This window comes from Aethalodelphis obliquidens, unplaced genomic scaffold (assembly GCF_003676395.1).
Source record: "Aethalodelphis obliquidens isolate GAN/ISIS:26980383/991018 unplaced genomic scaffold, ASM367639v1 scaffold13, whole genome shotgun sequence".
NCBI classification, from domain to species: Eukaryota; Metazoa; Chordata; class Mammalia; order Artiodactyla; family Delphinidae; genus Aethalodelphis; species Aethalodelphis obliquidens.
The window spans coordinates 13,030,427-13,036,426 of record NW_020837957.1 but is presented as its reverse complement, the minus strand read 5'-3'; positions in this window follow the sequence as shown (position 1 = coordinate 13,036,426).

Genomic DNA, 6,000 nt, shown 5'->3' with positions numbered 1-6,000 from the left:
TGAGAGGCCCGCGTACCACAAAAAAAAAAGAAAAAGTCAACTTCATAAGCTTTTGTAAAACTAGGTGAGATGTTATTTTTCAAGCACCTACAGCTGACGCTGACACTGGATAAATGATGGTTAGCATCAGTACCAGGATTTGTACGAGAATTGCCACTTCTGAGGCCTACAGATTCAGCAGACTTTGGGGGAATAATCTCATCAAAGGGTTACTGACAAAGACTACAATTCCAAATCATCCTAACCAAGGGAGTGAAAAGAAAGACATAACTTCCCAAATATTTCAAACCTTTTCTGAACAACAATAAGGTTCCTGAAATTGGCATGCACAAAAGATGTCATATAATTCTGGGGTTAGATGCCTCCCCACCTCTGACGTTTAACCAACTGTAAAACCTATTTATTACCAGGCATCTTCTGGGGCTTGCTCATCTAAAAGGAATATTTTACACACACACACACACACACACACACATTTGGTAAACAGTTCCATTGGGGATTTTTTTTTCTCCTGTGAAAACCAAGTAGGATAGAATTAGCTCAAGGATCTCTACACAGAATCACAGAAGACACCACTTAATGAGATAAAAATTGAGTTTATCAAAGATGACTAGATGATATATTATAGACTGCAAACTTACCACTAATTTCAAAGCCCTCGCCCATTAGCAAGTCCTATAAATGCATTTATTTGTACGCTGTACCTCAAGGAACAAAGAGCCTATTGACAACAAAGGTATTTGGGGGAAAGTCTGCCTCCCAACAGAAATAAATGCATTTAAAACAGCTATTGACCAGCCTCCTGCCACTTAGTAAACCCTCTGAATTTTGTTTTCGGAAGTGCACTTATAAATGGCCTGTAGCTGTCTCTTTTTATTAGCTCTTTACAATGAAGGATATAAACTTCTCAAATAAAGCACCTGTATTAAAAGTCCACTGTGAGCCTGTTAGTGGTAGGCAGTGCTGCTTCCTCGCCCTGTGCAGAGGATTCCGGAAGATTGCACACGAGCCAACACGAAAGGCCTGACCTCAAAAGAGCCCCATCCCGCGCAGAGGTCTTTAATGAGCAAGAGCAGAAAAGCCCGGGGTGTGCACCCAATCACAGATTCAGGGGCACAACTCTAGGGTGGGGCGGAGCCTTTCAAGAGCACTGCTGTGGGCGCCCCTTTGCCACAACAAAACGAGAGACACGTGTGACACCTGGCATCGATTACGTGTGCCCAAGATCAGAGCAGAGCCCCATGAATGGAAAGCTGCACCGGGAAGGAAAGCAGTCGCCTTTCTACCGCCTGCTTGTGTGCCGGGTCGGGCCTGGAAGACAGAGGCTGCCTGAAAGGAGGAATGATGTCTCACGAGGCAGGTAGCCCTACCACGGGTGCTCTCACTGATTCAGTTTCACAACAATTAGATGGCATAATTTTTAGCCATCAAAACACACAGTCAAAAGAACATAGGTTCTTGAAGTCAGCCCCACATCAGATGAATTTTGACGTTGGCCCTTATTAGCTCTATGGTCTGGGCAAGTGACAGAAACCTTTTGAGCCTTCATTTCCTCACAGCACAATAGGGATAATAATGTCCACCTCACTAGATGCTGTAGTAAAGGAGATAACTTATGTAGAAACTCCCAATTTGTCTCCATCACATCAGTAGATATTCAATATTTGGTTCTTTTTTAAAACAAGTCACGTGACAACACGGAAAATACATATTAAGTTCAAAAAGCAAAGCATTAACATAAACACAGTTCTGTGCCATGGAGCAAAGAAATATACAAAACAGAGTAGAAGGAAAAGCACTAGAGCCTTAGCCATTCTACCTTCGCATGGAGGGATTATGAGTAAGGTTTTTCTCCTTTCTGAAATTTTCTTTGAAGAAGAAAATACTACTTTTATAATGGCAAAATTTTACAGTTTAAGGAAAGGGTAGTTATTAAAACTGGGAGTTCACAATGAGGTATCACCTCACACCAGTTAGAATGGGCATCATCAGAAAATCTACAAACAACAAATGCTGGAGAGGGTGTGGAGAAAAGGGAACCAACCCTCTTGCACTGTTGGTGGGAATGTAAATTGATACAGCCACTGTGGAGAACAGTATGGAGGTTCCTTAAAAAACTACAAATAGAACTACCATATGACCCAGCAATCCCACTACTGGGCATATACCTAGAGGAAACCATAATTCAAAAAGACACATGCACCCCAATGTTCATTGCAGCACTATTTACAATAGCCAGGACATGGAAGCAACCTAAATGCCCATCGACAGACGAATGGATGAAGAAGATGTGGTACATATCTACAATGGAATATTAGTCAGCCATAAAAAGGAATGAAACTGGGTCATTTGTAGAGACATGGATGGATCTAGAGACTGTCATACAGAGTGAAGTAAGTCAGAAAGAGAAAAACAAATACCGTATATTAACGCATATATGTGGAACCCAGAAAAATGGTACAGATGAACTGGTTTGCAGGGCAGAAATAGAGACACAGATGTAGAGAACAAACATATGGACACCTAGTGGGGAGAGTGGTGGAGGGGGGGTGGTGGTGGGATGAATTGGGATTGACATATATACACTAATATGTATAAAATAGATAACTAATAAGAACCTGCTGTATAAACAAATAAATAAAATTTTTAAAAAAACACAATAAAAAGCACAAACAACAAAAATAAATTAAAAAATTAAGTGTTTGACAGTATTTAATTAACTGTGTAAAATAAGACTAAAATTATAAACGGTCCCAGGGTTATTGTTAAAATTTATTTGACTTATAAATTGAATAAGATATATACGCTGAAATTAAAGAAGAAAAAAAAACCCACTGAGTTCTTGAAAGAGACAGTATGTCTGAAGCAGGGTGGTTTTTATGACACAGACAGGGACCAGTACATTCTCGGGGCAGCCAGGAGAACACTAATCACAGCAGAAGTTCAGTCACCACACCTTGTGGTCAGGAGTACACAAACAAGAGTCCACAGAGTATTCCAGGGAAGGCTGAACAGAAGTCACTGCTGCCGGCTGTACCCACTAGTAAAGAGGAAACCCAGCAGTTAGTGGGCCTCTCCAGATACTGGGGACAGCACGAGACCCACCTGGGTATCCTTCTGGAAGCTGCCTTAGAATGGGGCTCTTAACAACAAGCACTGGAAGCTGTTCAACAAGCTGAGGCCCAGGCACTGGCCTTGTGACCTTGGTGCTCACTAGCCCTATGGAACTGCAGGTATCCTCAATGCCCACACACGCTGACTGGAGTCTATGACAGCAGGAAACCACACTAGGGTGCCAGACTCTTGGATTCTGGACCCACAAGCTACCCGAAGCCACTGCCCAATATACACCCTCTGAACTGCAGCTTCTCACTGCTGTTGGGCTCTGGTGGAGACAGAACATCTCACCATCAAAGGACCTTATGTGACCCTGAGGCCTGAGGTAACCATCTTTGCTTGGGTTCTCACCAATCTTACTAACAAAGTTGGACAAGTTCCATCATCAAATGGAAATGGTACATCCAAAACCGAGCCAGGCCAGGATCCCAAGGGATCCGTGGACTCCATGAGCAGATAGCCACCCTGCCAGCAGGCACAGTGTCCTGTAAGGGATGCCCTGGCCCCTCCCCTAACCACCTGGGGGCCACCCCTTGAAGAGGTTCTGGCTGAAGGCATGGCCTGATTTAATGATGGTTCTGCAAAATTGAAAGCTGGTGGAGTCCACTGGGCTGCCACGGCCATCTGCCACATGGATGGCCACCTCTTAACAGAAACTAGAGGACGCTCCACCCAGTGGACTGCATGAGGTGGTAATAGCTGTGCAAGTCAACCCACCCAACACGCCTCGCTAGATTTTTACTGATTCCTGAGCTGTGGCAAACAGTCTAGCCATGTGGTCAGGAGACTAGCAACTAAACAACTGGACTATTAAAGGACTCCCCATGTGAGAAGAAGGACTATGGCAATACCTTGCCACATGAAACAGGCAAATCTCTGTCACTCATGAAGATGCTCATGGCAAAGGGCCTTTCGAACAAGAACACGAGTGGAACTCCTTAGCCAACAAGCTGCAATGGTAGTCTACTGGGTGTATTAGGAACCAGTCATGGAAGCCCACCTCAGATGCAGGAATGGGCCAAATCCAGGGGAGTAATCCTCAAAGATGCAGAAGCCCCGGATGTGGTTCTGCACATCTTGCAATTCCTGCCAACAAGCCCAGGCAGTATGAGGAGAATTAGGACATATCTGCAGGGGCATCTGCAGGCTGGGGTTTGGCAGACTGATCATATTGGATCTTTAACACCCAGCTATGCATTGCTCTGGTGACTCACAGCCACTGACACTTCCTCTGGATGTGGAACTGCCATCCCCATATGGCACCCACATGCCAATACCACCCTAGTCATGCTGGGAAAAAAATCTCTGCCACACGTTCAGGTACCTTCTGGCCCCACGGTCAGATCAGGGAACTTCTTTCACAGCACAAACCACACAACAACGGGCACAAGCCCATGGCATACACTGCACCTTCCATATTCCACACCACCCACAAGCTAAGGGAGCCGCGGAATGGTGGGATGGAAGACCAAGGTAACAAAGAAGAGACATCAAGGATTATTAGCAGGACGGTATCCTCGTCTCACTAGAGACAGTCGGACACTCAGGGGGATGGAGTGGTCAGTATCCTCTCCCCACACCTCCTGAGGTCAGAGATGCTCTAGCACTGCAAGGCATACTCGAGAATACTGAGCTTGGAGGGGGTGGAGAACCAGGCAGTAGCCTGAATAATTTATACTTGAGGAATCCCAATTTCAGTATATCTGACCACGCCTCTTCTTCTTTCCATCTTCAATCCTCTGCCCAGGAAGGTTTGTGGTCCATGCAGCAGTAGCACCTGACACAGGTCCCCCACCCCCACTCTAACTTGGAAATCATGCTGCCCCAGGGTGCTTAGCTCCTCTAGGACTTCAAAGGAAATAAGGAGGGGGGGTCACAGAACACCACAATGCTAGGATTCCCTGGTAGCAACAGGAAGTCCCACTCCCCTGTACGGGTAATGTTATAAGACATGCAAAGTTTGTACAGGACATAACTTCATTGCCTGGATTGAATGATGGGCTGAAAGGACTGAGTGAGACAGCAAGAGCAATGGGTTCCGGAGGAGGTACTGGCCCCTTAGTTAAGACAGACAGCGTGCGTGGCCATCCCCAGACACTCCACACCTCAAGTGACAACAGGAGCACCCCCTGCCTTGGGAGGTATGGGGGTGGGGGGAACACAGATATCTCTCTTCCTCCCCAGGACGCATGGTGCTGCCTAGACTGACAACACCCTCATCAAAGTCAGCGCTGCTGTAACCAAATAAGATGACCTGAAACAAAGCTGGATCTGCCACCCAAGACTGAGAACTCTTTTGCCTCAGACCCCCACCTTGGTGGCCTGGCTGATACATAATGACACAGGCCATCAATGGATCTGTCCACTGAGTGACTCCACTGACACAAGTTCACATGCAGGATCACTCCAGTGTCCTCTGCTTTAATGTCACCTATAACACGATTGGAAACGACCCCGCAGGGGGTCAGGTGTCGCTGACTCATACAGGCAATCTGGGCAGAGGCAGACGTGTAAATATTTCTCTTCAGGCCACAAGCTGACAACAACAGGCAGAGACAAGGTATAACCGGATTAGTCAACAACCACACCCTGGTGGGAGTCACTTGTTCTCACTTGGGATATGTTTCTTTGTGGACCTCAGTGGGCTATGGCCTTTCCCCTAGAGAAGAGTCTTGCTGCCTCGGGGTCTTAAGACCCACCATCCACGTGGATAACTGCATGGCAGGTTAGAGGGTCCCCACTCTGCTGGCCCATCGAAGGGTGGCAGGTGACATCCTTCCCAAGGGGAAGAGTGACAATCGGTTCCACTCAACTAAAATTAAATAGCAGGATAGCACACAGGCCCCAGAAAAGATGATAGGCACCCACTCCTTGACCATGGCA